The sequence below is a fragment of the Bidens hawaiensis genome, unplaced genomic scaffold (assembly GCF_021521415.1).
Source record: "Bidens hawaiensis isolate Kalapana, Puna unplaced genomic scaffold, B.hawaiensis_p1.1 tig00044152_1, whole genome shotgun sequence".
Taxonomy (NCBI): domain Eukaryota; kingdom Viridiplantae; phylum Streptophyta; class Magnoliopsida; order Asterales; family Asteraceae; genus Bidens; species Bidens hawaiensis.
The window spans coordinates 29,486-44,113 of record NW_027497836.1 but is presented as its reverse complement, the minus strand read 5'-3'; positions in this window follow the sequence as shown (position 1 = coordinate 44,113).

The following is a 14,628-nucleotide window of genomic DNA, read 5'->3' as shown; positions in this document are numbered from 1 at the left end:
GTTTATTTCCTTTGTTTAGTTTTGATGTCGTAACCCGATACAAGTTGATTTCGCATCGACTCACAGCGCGTTCGTGGTTTAACGTTTTTACGTATGTTTTTTTTGTTTGGTTTAATGGTCCCGTCGCGAAGCGTGGGGTCCCAAATCCTAGTTTTTTTTAAATAAGATAACAAATCTTTCTCATTCTCTTCAACATTTCTTCACAAAGTTTAACAAAAAAAAACCTATCCAACATGAATCCATTCAACCCCTCAGGATTTGGTTTTGGCATATTTGCATCCCAATAAACCGAATCAACTGATCCATGCCCAAACACCACCCAACCGATCCCAGCTACCTGGTTGGTGTTAATTTCAACCCGAGCATGATCATCTACATACACATGTTATGGATGCCAAACAACCGAGCTAGTGTTTATAACCCGGACATGATGGTCGATTCTCAACTTGAGCAAAACAAGACAGTGCTAGAGACACAAGCTGAGCGGGTGACACAACCGGGGTCGAGCCAACGTGGAAAAGCCAGACATGGGCGGTCATACAAGAAAAAGGACACGGACACCTGAGACTAAAAAGAGCATTATACCCTGGATATAACCCGAGTATGAGGCACTTGCATGGTCGTGCTTGCGATCTCGGAATATCCCGAATTTGATAAGTGTTTAATATTATTTTTCTATTACTAGTTTTACTTGTAATTAATTTTAAATTTTTAGTAAGATTTTTCCAACTTTTTTAACCCAATTGTCAAGATGTTTTTTGAAAAAAAGTTTAGGAATTTCTTTTTCAAATAATGGGCAAATGGGAAGATTTTTGGGAAAAAGATTCTAAATCATCAAAATAGACAGATATAAATTACAAATGCCGACTTTTTTACGGTGCTTTTACAACGAGTGAAAACCAGGAGGGGTAGAATGTCAATGATGCGGACATCATTGAAAAGGCGTTGATAGAGTTTTAAAGTACCAAAGGAGTCTTCCTTAACATGAACGTTGTGTTTCCGAGTTTACTTAACGAAGGAATGGAAAGGAAAAGAAACCATTTCTATTCCTTTCTTTTCTCTCCTCTTTCCTTTCTTATCTTCATTTTTTTACCTTTCTTTTCCATCCAAAATCTTAATCGCCGGACGCCCTTCGTCTCATCTACATTAATTGGTGACAAAGATGCCCCTCCAAACAAAATACTCTCCACTAGTCTACACATCAACCAACATTCAGAAGAAATTTCGTGTGTTAGACGAGAAAATTGTCACACCCCAACCCAACTGCGGAACATGCCGATGCGCGACAATATTTGTATCATAGCCCAAAGACACTAAAACAATATAAAGCTTCAATACCTAAATTTATTCATTCATAATTAAAGTACACCAATGATCAAATTAAAAGAAAATACAATAATTGTTCTATCTTTATTTATTATCCTAAAGTCCAAACTAAATTCTCCACTTCGAGTCACTTGATATAACAACATGCATTATACGTAAAATTAATTTGTCAACAAAACATGTTGAGCGAGTAATTCACAGTTTGGTATAATAATAATAATAATGAGAAATAAAATAATTCCTTGTGTTAGTGAACAACATCAATTAACATAAACAAATATATGTGTCTTTTCAACATGCCACTAGATTTGGACATATTTACTTGGATAAGTTAGCAACCAATAAGTGTGTCTTTTTGAACATGCCACTAGATTCGGGCATGTCTACTCGGACGACGTATGATCGTACTATGAGGATGAGATACTAACCAACCATAAAAGTAGTAAACAGATAAATTATATAGCAATCAACAATTAATCGAGCAATATCATAACCATGTAAATTTATGGAATTGTGTTTTGAACATAATTATATATTAGTAGTTAACTTAGTATGCATAGTGCCACCAAAATAATTATATGAAAAAGGAGTTGTGATTACTCACCTTAAAAAAATTAACGACGGCAACGAGAAGACGGGTAAAGCAACTAGCTAGTTCCACGAGAAGCTTCGATGATATGCCCTAATTTTTAAGGGCGTAACTAAAATAATTATTCTAACGATATAAACTAATAAAACATGGCATCATGGGTTTATAACAGATTTGGGAAAAGTGTTAAACATATATATATATATATATATATATATATACACACACACGCACGCACACTACTTTTATAAAGATTGAGTTAAAAGCATGAATGATATAAAGATTCACACAAGTTACTTACAGATTTTCTAAACAATAAATCGTTAATTTATTATTATATATGCATCATATAATTATATATATATATATATATATATATATATTTCTAAACAATAAAACGAAAAACTTATTTTGATGATCAGTTCGAGTGAATATTATTTTTAGTTTATTGGTAAATACATTAGCTTAAATTAAGAAGATATATCTACTTATAAACATAATGTTTAATATATATATATATATAGGAGATGGTTCAGGCGAGAAATCATCTTAGTGTGAGAAGTGATTAATAATCTTTGATTAAGATTGATCAATTACCTACATTGGTTATGACATTTTTGTAAATATTGGAAACTGGTTTTAATGGATTTTAATCAAAAAGGGCATTCTTGTAATTTTCTTGGTATGTTAAATTAAGAAACAGGGTTATGTCAATGATGATCCCTTCTAATCAGTTACCAAAACTCTCAAAAGAACATAACCAACATTCAGATATTGAACGTGGATTCGTACAATCGCCGTTGAGTTTGTTGAAGATTCATCAATTTTTATATAAAAGGCTCGTTTCATGATTAAGCCCTAATTTGTGTTCGAAGTTCGCGTATAGTTGGTGATGGCTGTGAAGGTTAGTTTTATGTTCTTTATCGATTCATCTAATTTCAATAGTTTAATTTAGGTCTCAATATCTACATCATGTCATTGATGGTTTAATTAGGTCTCGAAACCTAATTAGAGGTCTAAAAACCTAAATTATATTCTTGATCAATTCATTTAATTTTGATGGTTTAATTGAAGGTTAGTTTTACAATATAAACTAACTGCATCTTTTTTTTTTGTTAAAAATATGATTTGGGTGTTGTGTGTAATGCTCATACAGGTAAATAAAATTAATGTTTGTTACTACCGACGTTATAATTTTGTGTGTTGTGTGTAGGTGTAGCCTGCAGGTCAAAAATGTGAGCTCAAAGAATATATGAGTTTGTCAATTGATTAGAATTTTTTATATTTTTATTATAAGGTATGTTTGGCTTTTATTTATTTATTTTTATTTTGTACAGTATGATTGTGTACTGATAATATTTGGCATTGTAGGATTTGTGTGTTTGTGTATTGTTGTTGTATGACAATAAATGACATTTATGTATGGTTATCTTTTGTGTAATGTATGTAGGATGTGTATGTTATTGTATTATCTGTAGTGTAGGCTATGCAGGATGTTAAAAGAATATGGTAATGTATGTTATCTGCAGTGTAGGTTGTGTAGGATGCCAAAAGAAGATGACAATGCATGTAATATGCAGTGTAAGCTGTGTAGGATGCCAAAAGAAGATTTCAATGTATGTTATATGCGGTGTAGCAGTGTAGGATGCCAAAAGAATATGGTAATCTATGTTATGGGCAATGGATGATGCCAAAAGAAGATGGTAATATATGTTATGTGTAGTGTAAGATGTCAAAAGAATAGGTATGTATGTTATGTGTGTAATATTTCGGATCTTTCGTATTCTAACGTATTCAGGAATGTAATTTGGATCTTAGTTATTAATAAAATCATGCATTTTTAAGTACTTGAATGTGTATTTTCATTTCATACCCTATATGTTACTTAAGCTTGTCATTTATTGCTTAAAATCTCTAAGAAAAGGCCAAAAAGGACGTTTTGGGAACTCCAGGGACCAAAATTATCCAAAACAAAAGTTGCTGGACCACCCTCCACGCCGCGACATGCGAGGAGGACGGCCTAACCTGGTCGTGTTGCGCGACCGGGTCTGCAGATCATATCAGACTTGTTTGTTTGGTCAAACTTCGTGTTTAATGCTAAATCGCTTATTTTTCGATCGAATCTAGTGTTTTTAGCTCCAAGAAAGCCCTCCTAGACCTGGTACATGTCCATATGCGTTTGCTCCCTCCTCAAGAACGAATATTGGCTTTTATTTCGTTTGATTTGGTAATTAAACGAGATATTCTTGCTTAAACGGGTCTTTTGACCAAAATTAGTGTTATTCTACCTTTCTTATATAATCAAAGCCATAAAAACCTGCATCTCTCTTCTCCAAACCCATTATTGTAGTTCAGTCGTCGCCCTCAAAACTCACGAAATCCCTTATTTCTTTATTATTTTCTTCAAGATTGATCGAGTTCAAGGTTGACTTTGGTGTTCAAGACATCTTTGACCACGAACTTCTCATCATTCTCTTCATCTCTAGGGTAAGTTGTCCTCTTCAATATTGTAGATTTTCATCTGTATACCAAATGTCCTCAATCAATTTTGCAGGTTGAGGGAGTCTCGGAGGTCAATTTCTTTTTATCTCTAAACTCGCCTAAGTAATTAGGTGAGAGATCATTCCCCTCAATTTTTACTATTTTCAAATGATTTTGGGGGCGTATGCGTATTTATTCATATTTTATATACTATATATGCACATCTAGCAAACTTGAATATTGTGTGTTGATCGGTTAAATGCTAATTGCTTACTTACTTACTTACTTGTTTATGCTAAATGCAACCGTGATTCCTACGAAAGTGAGTTAGGTCTTTAACGCGTTCACTCATTTAAGAAAACAAATTATGAATTGATTTGACCAAGTTTGGCAATTGATTTTTAAAATTTAAGTAACCACATTGCAAAGTTCTTAAAAACTTAAGGCATACAATATTTGTTAGAAGCTTGCTTCTACACGTTCTAAGAATTTGTAGATTAATTTAAGTCTTTGGAGAAGACGAATATTCCAAACCAGCAAAGGAATTTAACCGCTTCATATTAGGTGCTCTCATTTCCATACTTTATTTTGTCATTTTAGTTTTGGTGTTAGAGGTGTAAATTTGGTTATGACCATTAAATCCTGGTTTTAAAATTGATAAACAAAAACTCAATTTTCATCCTTGTTCTCCTAAATGTTTTTTTAAAGATAAAATCCTTAATATTGAGGACAATGTTAACCTAAAGTGTGGGGATGGGGTAAAATTGAAAATTTTTATTGCCTTAGAGTAGCTTGAGTGTGCACAAAAAAACCAAAGTTGTAAATTGTTGATTACTATTATTAATGTCAAGTTAGAGGTCTTTGGTCATGGCCAATTTTTTAGCTTCTTGAAAGTTTACTCATCAAATGTTTTTCATAAAGGAAGATAAAAATGGGATCGTTTAGATGGGGATAACGAGTCAAGGGGACGAATATACATGTTTCATATCGGCAACCCATTTCCTTCCGTGCTTGTTAGATAGCCCTTTATTTAATACACATATTACATATAGATATATAAACATGTCATATGAGTGTTTGAGTGCAACCAATATTTTTACAATATCTAGAACTTGTTTGTTATATGCATGTTGATATTTTAATACCACCGCCTGCATGGAGAATTAGGACCATAGAAACCCACATATGTAGCCTTTACTAAAATAATACTCTCTACCCTACATTATCCATTAGGTGCCAATCTTGAGCTATTTTCCTTTTGTTTGATTAAACCCTAGTTTACCAGCCTTGTCAGCCTAAGCCTTTTATTTAAACTCTATGTGATGAAATCCAGTATGTTAGAATTGTAAGTCGGTCTCAGTTGGTCTTGTATATGCTAAAAAAAGATTAAAAAGACAGAAAAAGTTAAAAAATTAGAAAACTCAAAAAGAGTTGTCATTATTGGTTGTAAATAGCAGTCAACGTATATGTTTTTACTTGTTTGTTAAATGTGAATAAACTAGGTTTCATCCACCTTACTCACTATATAATTCTTATTCCACACCCGAGCCCTAGCCATAGCAAAACCCATTAGTCCTAATCTTTATACAACCAGTGGTTAATGGGTGGGATATGACCGACTTGCAAGCTTATTACTTTATGTCTCATATTTGGTCTTGAGGTCAGAGAGATACTAGCACACTTTTTGCTAGTCTAGATATAAAACCAAGAGGAGTGATATATTTATGAGCGATATGAGCATGTGTGCCTTAACTGGAAACATAGTACACTCGTTTGGGCGATCTTATGGTTTTAATGCATCACAAAAATTTATTTGTTGAGTTGTCAATCTTGGAAGTATATGCATTGGAAATTGGGTATGACCTTAGACCTTACTAATACTAATGATGATAATTGATAAACCATCGATTGAGATGGATGTGTTGCATGATAATTTGCTTGAGGACAAGCAAATCTCAAGTGTGGGGATGTGATTAGTGGCTAAAAGAATGTGTTTTTAATGTCTAATATCATGTGCTTAGCTATTTATATATATTAAACACGATTACTTTGAGATATTTTATGATTGCAGGTGTTTGGTGCTTAATGGAGCTAAATAGAGCTTAATGGAAGCTATTGGGATGATACTCGAGAGTTAGTACGAAGATGAATGAGGTCGGTAATCAAGATATACAGGGAAAATGAAGAAGACCAGATGTAACATTTCGGGTTTCCGTTTAATTCTTTGTAATCGTTACCCGACCCGGATCGTGTTCGGGTGAGATATTAATAAAAGATTTCTTTTGTTAATTATTTTCTTTTATATATATTTATTATTAGACTATCAACAATATGCAAAACTAACCCCTAAACTTACTCTAACCCACTTTGCATCACACATTAAAGCTCAAGGACCTAAGTGCAATATTATTATAAATCTCTTTTCCCTCATTTCTTTCTCTAATTCCCGTCGGCCTCCATACCCCCCCTCTGTATCTTAAGCCATAATTAACGAGTGTAATCACGAAATTGATATTGCCAAATCTTTTGTTGATCAAAAACGCGTCCAACCGACATATTAAACATGGCAATCGAATCAAAATGGACAGCTAATTAACCTAAAATAATCTGTGGCTACCTCTAGTCTCGTTACACTATAAATGCTCAACGAAATCACAATTAATCGTGCACACACCTTCCTTTCAACCCTACGACACAAAGCCTTAACTTAATTACAAGCATACTAAGCCGTAATACCTGTCTCAATCTTTGTTTGGCCGGAAACCCTAAATCGCCGTCTCCCTCAATTCGTTATTGCAACAGGTAATTGATGCACACTGATAAATCGTTTCTGCCTGCTAATCATTAACCCCAACTTAATTTAATCAAACAATAAACCAATAAACGGATTTGAATTCCTAGGGTTCGTAATTGAATATGGGTTCTGGGTGAATCTGTTTAAATAATTTGCAGGTTATAAACAAACACAAACTGAAGCACCAGCCTGATGGCTGGTGCGTTTCTGGCTAAGCTACTGAACCGGCCTAGGGCGCGGGTTCGACCCCCTGGACCCGGTTTTGGTTTATTTTTTTTATATATTGTTTTAATAATAATAATATTAATAATAATAATAAATAAACATTGTTTTTTAGCAAAACCGAACCTCGAAAGCATTATTTTGGCCATGGCTTCGCATCATAAGTATGTATACCCACATACACATAAACATACATATATATATACATGTGAAACAAATATTATTATATTCATATTTTTTTATTCATTTATTTATTCATATACTCATAAACATACAATACTATTAAACAAATATTATTTTAATTATTTATTTATTCATATCTACTTAATTATTTATTTATAGTACAAAACCAATCTAGTTATATATATGAATTCGTTTTTAAATTAATATATAATGTTACCAATGCTTAATATCGATTATGATAGTATTAAAATTCATTTATTTGAAGATATGGATAAAATATATTTACTTATATTAGTTACTAAATAATAATATTAACATTAATAGTTATAATAATAATAGTAATAAATACTAACCATAATAAATATAATGTTTTAAAACCCTAAAAGATGCCAAGTCTTTCAAACCGATTAATCAAATTAATGATATTCAAACTAATAATATCCCATCAAAAATCAAATCGTTATTGATTCTCCTCCGCATTTATTAACACTATCGTTAAACAATTAAGGCATCCTTGTTGACGTATCTTGAAGGCTTGAACGTGTTCATCCTCATTTTATTTTATTATTATCTCATCCTCACTAATCCACTCACTAAAAGGTAAGTAATTCACATCCCCCTTTTTACCGTTTTATATTTTGGGGGCGTTATGCGTTAAATCGTTTTCACTACAATTCCACTATTTGCATTGTATGATATTTTCTTAATTTGTTATACGTGTAAATGTGACTCTGTGTTTATTTTATGTATTGGTGGTTGGTATCTCATCCTCATCCTCATTAGTATGATCATGCCGTCGGAGTAGCTCGTTATCCATGGGATTCGAGAGAAAAGACAACTTTTATATTATTGTTATCTTGTTGTTATGCTAGTTGTAGTATTTCATATTATCACAAGGAATTGTCATTTTTATATTATATGTATTCAAAAACCGTGATTACTTGCTCAACTTTATGTTGACAAACTATGTATTTTCCCGCATGGCGTAGGTAGCTACATTGGATGAAGAATCAAGGGATTAAAGAGTAGTTGGACCTTAGGATGCATGATGAATAATTAAAGACTATTTATTTCTTTTTATTTAATTGTTATGTTTATGAGACAATGTTTGTGCCTTTGTGTACTTGAATAATATGAATTTAATAATTTAGATATTGACACATAGATTTATTTTAGTGTCTTTTGAGCTATGATACAATTATGTCGCGCCCCGGCATATTCCGCTGTAGGTTGGGGTGTGACACCAGACAGGCGACAACTTGCAGCCTAGTTCGTAAAAAGACGCGAATCTTAGGTTTTGCCTCCATATATAAATACAACTTTATGGTTATGAGGAAGAGACCCCCCCCCCCCCCATCCGTTTTTCATCATCAGAGAACATATTTTGAAGGTTCCAATCATTTCCTGTGCTTATTTCTTCATGCATTTATTGATTTTTCAACCATTGAAGATTTTACGATAATAATGAGCTGTTAATTCCCTTTGTAATCTCCCTCGCGTGTAAGATTCATGTGAGAAACTTCTTATTTCAGTTTTATTCATTGACTGAGAGTAAGTTTTATGTAATCTTTGGTTGAGTTAAACTTATCTTGTGAAATTGAAAGTTAAATAGTCTGGTTGTTATATGTCTTGCATTTTTAATATCACAACGCTCATGATTAGTACTTCATGATCATGTATTTTCTTGACAGGTCTTGATTAGGTTGGTGGTTTTGGTAATGGAACCCGTTAAGTTCAGCTTTGTTAATCATCACTTAAACTCAATTCACGCAAAGAGTCCCTGCTAAGGGTGTCCCAATGAACAAAGCTAGGTTATTATTTAATTACTGAATTTGAAGCCCAGGGTGGTTACTGTTTTCTCATTATTGTTTAACAATCAAAAGTCTATTAAAACCGCTTGACATTGTATGCCTGCCATAATATAATTACTTTATAAACAATAAACTTGATTAGTAGTTTTCAATTGATTCTCTATGGGTTCGACATTCTTCTTACCCTTGCTAGTTAAGGGAACATTAGTAAAATTTTATAAATGCTTTTGTATGACTTAACGATGGTCGTCAACTATTCACCCACTCCACCGCCTTTGGCCACCTACTGGGCTCCTCCTCCATGTCCGTACCACACCCAAGGATGTTCGGCCAGCCGATGGGCTATGCCACCTACTTTACCACCATAGGCTCGGCCACAACAATCTTCCTCGACCCAAGCGCATGTTACCGAAGTCAACCCACTTGAAACCAAGTGAACTCGGAGTTGCCTTTTAAGCATGACCATAGACCCTGTCAACAATAATGGCTCATGGACACTGGCGCTTCGGACCATCTCACGTACAACCAAGGTTTGATTTCCACACTGAGCGTTAATTCTATTAAATCTATTTTAGATGGAAATGGCAATCAAGTACCAGCTGTCTGGTCGGGTCATACCACCCTTCCCCACTCCTTGACACCTCACTAACTAATTGACACACTTCACTCCCCCTCAATTATTAAAAATCTAATTTTGGTATGAAAATTTAATATCGATATATAATTGGGAATCTGTTGATTTTGGTCATTTTGGTTTTTCTGTGAAGGAATACCCGACTGGGAAGATCATGTGCCATCACAACAGTAGCATTCATATCTACCCATTTATGGCTCCCACAACAATCTGCTTTAACATTTCATCAAATCCATGTGACACGAATTTGCCATGATTGAATTAGGACGGTTACATTAGTTTCTAGGTTTTGAGGTGCAACATCAAAATGGAGGATTATTCCTTACTCGACGATCTTATGCATCTGATATTTTAGATTGGCCAAACATGCTTGATTGCAATCCATCCCAAAACCTCACTGATACTAACTCTAAATTTGGCGTAAATACGAGAAACCTACTTCCGTATGGTACCTTAAATCGTAGCCTCGCGGGAGCACTAAAGTACTAAGCCTTCACCGGACTGGACATTGCTTACGATGTGCAACAGGTATGCTTATTCATGCATGCACCTCGTGAACATCATATGAATTTCCTTAAATGTCTCTTGCGATACGCTAAGGGAACCTTGGATTATGGACTCCACTTTTCTCCATCTAGATCCACAAACCTCGTTGCTTACTTTGATGTGGATTGGGGGGGGGGTCCTAGATTCTAGACGATCAACGTCAAGTTATTGTGTTTTTATTGGGGACAACTTAGTTTCTCGGTCATCTAAACAACAAGAATCTCAAGATCAAGCGCTGAAGCTAAATACAGAGGTGTAGTCAATACAACAGCTGAATTAACATGGTTATGAAATCTACTTCTCGAGCTACACGTTCCTATCAAACAAGCATAGGTTATCTATTGCGACAACATATCTGCCATGTACCTGTTAGGGCTCGGATTTGTGGTATCCTCAGCAAGCACTATGTTTAGGACAACCTCAGGACACGGTCCAGAGTGACAGGTATCTAAATTATGTTATATAACTAACACGTTGTCCGCTACTTTCCTTGTTTACCAGGTCAAAGGACTTATCGAGATTAGCTGAAGATTCGGACTTGCTGTTATTAGAACGTGGCCGATAAGGAAAACGTGATTAATTGAAGAGATTAATGGCTAATTGGATCTGGTCTCACATTTCCTAAATCGTTGGCAATAGTTGTTAGACTCGTTTTGTAAGGACCCGAAATCCCGTGAACCCTACAGTTGGTATTCATACAAAATACTTGTAAAAATATTTAAACTTGAAAATAATTCATTTCATCAAAATAACCAATTCAGAGTATAATTCAGCGGAAAACATCAATGATAAAATAAGTTCTCAAAACCCCGGGAAATTATGCCCAAAACCAATTTAAATGTATTTCATAAAGAGTAGTTGGACCTTAGGATTCATGATGAATAATTAAAGACTATTTATTTCTTTTTATTTAATTGTTATGTTTATGAGACAATGTTTGTGCCTTTGTGTACTTGAATAATATGAATTTAATAATTTAGATATTGACACGTGGATTTATTTTAGCTTCTTTTGAGCTATGATACAATTATGTCGCGCCCCGGCATATTCCGCCGTAGGTTGGGATGTGACAGATTGGTATCAGATCCGAAGGCTATAAGATAGGTGGTTAGACGTAACGACCTAGTAGCATGCTTAGGGTCCCTATACATGTTCCTATACGTGCACCCTATTTGTTTTAATTTTTTTTGTACATAGCTTAATTTATTTAAATTGTTGTCATATACAATTGTACACGAAAGTACACACATATTCCGAGGCTATGCCTCAAAATCATCTTTTATTTTAGGACGATTTTTAAATCAGGAAATTCCTTAAGAATTCCTACCTTTTAACTCCCCTCTCCTTGAGGATGATTCGTATGACGGATACGTAGTAACTGTAAGGGGGACACACCTGTACACCGATCCCTTGACACCAAGGCTTGCGAGCCTAAGGAAGTGCAATGCGTATACATCTCTATTAACCGTGAGACCTGGTTGCCTTCTTAGAGGGTGAGGTGTGAGTTTGAAACTTGTTAGGCCAAATTGTATCACACCAAACGTTCACGAATCTACTACCCTCATTGTATCAATCGTGGTCGTGTGACGATCACATCCTTAATTTATAACCGAATTCACGGTGATACGTGGCTAAACTCGGTTTTTCCGTATTGTGTTTTAGTTGAATAGTTGCGTGAGGTACACAAATACGGGGTGGTTCCCGAAGTACTTCAACCATCTATCTCAACACCCTTCACAACTCAATTTTAATAAATTTTATTTGGTTTTCGATATTTTCATTTCGTTGGAAGGAACCATGGTGGTTCATGAAGTCCTAACCAACAAATGAAACCCCATGTTTCAATTTTAGGTTGTGTTATAACTATTTATTTATTTACTTATGTATTTATTTTATTTATTATCCCTGATTACGTCAACACTTATAAAATCACGTCTCATAAATGACTCCATTCTCAACCTCAACCACAAGCTCAACCTCAAATTATTAAATAGAATTCACAAGTAACAACTTGTACAAATTCATACATTTACAACATTTACCTAAGTCGCATAAATTTTACACATTTGATCCTTGCAGTATGTCTTGCCGTCTCATCAACCGTACCCGCCGCAACTCTGGCCGTCACATGTCATCTCGCATTACGAAGGGAATTGTGGAAGCCCTCCCTATGGTCATCTCTCAACTCCAAGCCGTGAATGCCACAACTGTTCCCGCGAACCCTAATGTGTTCACTATCAAGCAATTCACCAACACTAACCCAACCGATTACTTTGGGACTGAGGATGCTACAACCCTTCTTTAATGGTTTGAGCACATGGAAAGCGTGTTCCTCCACTCTGCATGTCCGGATGACAAGAAGACCACGTATGCATCAATTGTTTTCAAATCTAGTGCCCTTACTTGGTGGACTAGCAAAAAGAAAGACCTTGGGGGTGAGGTTGCCATGGGATGACCTCAAGAAGCTGATGTTAGACCAATTCTGCCCGAAATATGAACTCCGGAAGTTGGAAGAAGAATTCTGGGATTTGAAGCAAGAGGGAGGTGATAATACCGCTTACAACAACCGATTCCACGAATTGAGCGTCCTTATCCCACATATGGTTATTCCTTTGGAGCGTGCCATTGATAAGTACATCTCGGGTTTGCCGATGCAAATCCAAGATTCCGTCCTTAGTCGTGACCCGAAGGAACTTCGTGATGCCATTGCTCTAGACGGTACCCTCACCGAAAACCACGTGAAGGCTGGGACCTTGACGCGGAAAGGCTCCAAGAAGCCCAATGATAAGCCCGCATCCAAACCTACTAAAGAGTCCAAGACCAAATCCTCAAAGCCCGAATCCTCCAAAAACAACCACAACTCCTCTCATTACCCAATAACAAACGAAAGCCCAATTCCCAAAACTATGTCATAGCCCAACCACAAGCCCAACAAGCCCCTCCAACCAATAAACCATAAACCGTCCCACACCCATATTGCAACACTTGCCAACGTCACCATCCGGACCGTCCAAACCCAATAGTTTGGACCCGAGGCCTAAAAACACACTCGCCTAACGGACCGTCCAAACCCAATAGTTTTGACCCGAGGCCTAGCCCATACTCATTTACTTTACCTCAGCCCCTAAAACTTTTCAATTAACCAAACCCACCCTACGATCATGGTCGGGGCTAACCATGATGCACAATTCACCCATTAGTATGCAAATCGAGTCGAATACGCGCGCAGTAAATCCTTAAACCAATTACCAAGCAAATCAGCCCCAAATGGACCAAATTCCCATCTTAACCTGCTCATGTATCATAATAATGTCACACGAGTCGATATGGTTGGCAGTTACTTTACACAACCCTCAAATTAACGTTTAAACTACAATTCGCGCACAATCGACTCGATCGACTAATCCCCAACCAAATCAGCCCCCGAGTACAAAAAAAATAATTTTCCCACAGCCCTTAAATCCCCCTAGGGCTATGAAAACTGATTCGGTTGGTAATTCAATCGGTTAACGCATCAAACTCAACAATTGACGATTCTACACTCGATAAACCCTAGTTTTCGAACTCAAATCAATTGATCGACCTAAACACCTTCAATGACCCTGAAATTTTAATATGATGTAAATGTCATACCTGGGAGTCGTTCGACACCAGAAGCCCCAATTTTTATCCACAGGAAGCGGGTCAATTGAACCCTAGCCAAAAACTGTCATACGAAACGAATAGGCAAAATTGAGTATCGAAACGACTAGGATTGGACAAAGGGAGTGTTGGGGATTGTAGTACATACCTTGAACCAGTTCTAGATGCCTTGGAATTGCTCAAAAGTCGAAGAACAAAAGGGGGGGGGGGCTGCCTATTTGCGCCGATCGGACCACAAGGAAAAAAGGGTTAGGGTTTTTTTTTTATGTTATAAAATAATAAGTTTCATTCTAGCCCCTCTAGTATAAAGCATATGGCATCTTGGAAGAAAAGTTAAATGATTAAATATACCGGGATGACGTAAAGGCTTCCGAGGAACGACGGTTAAATCCCGAGAATT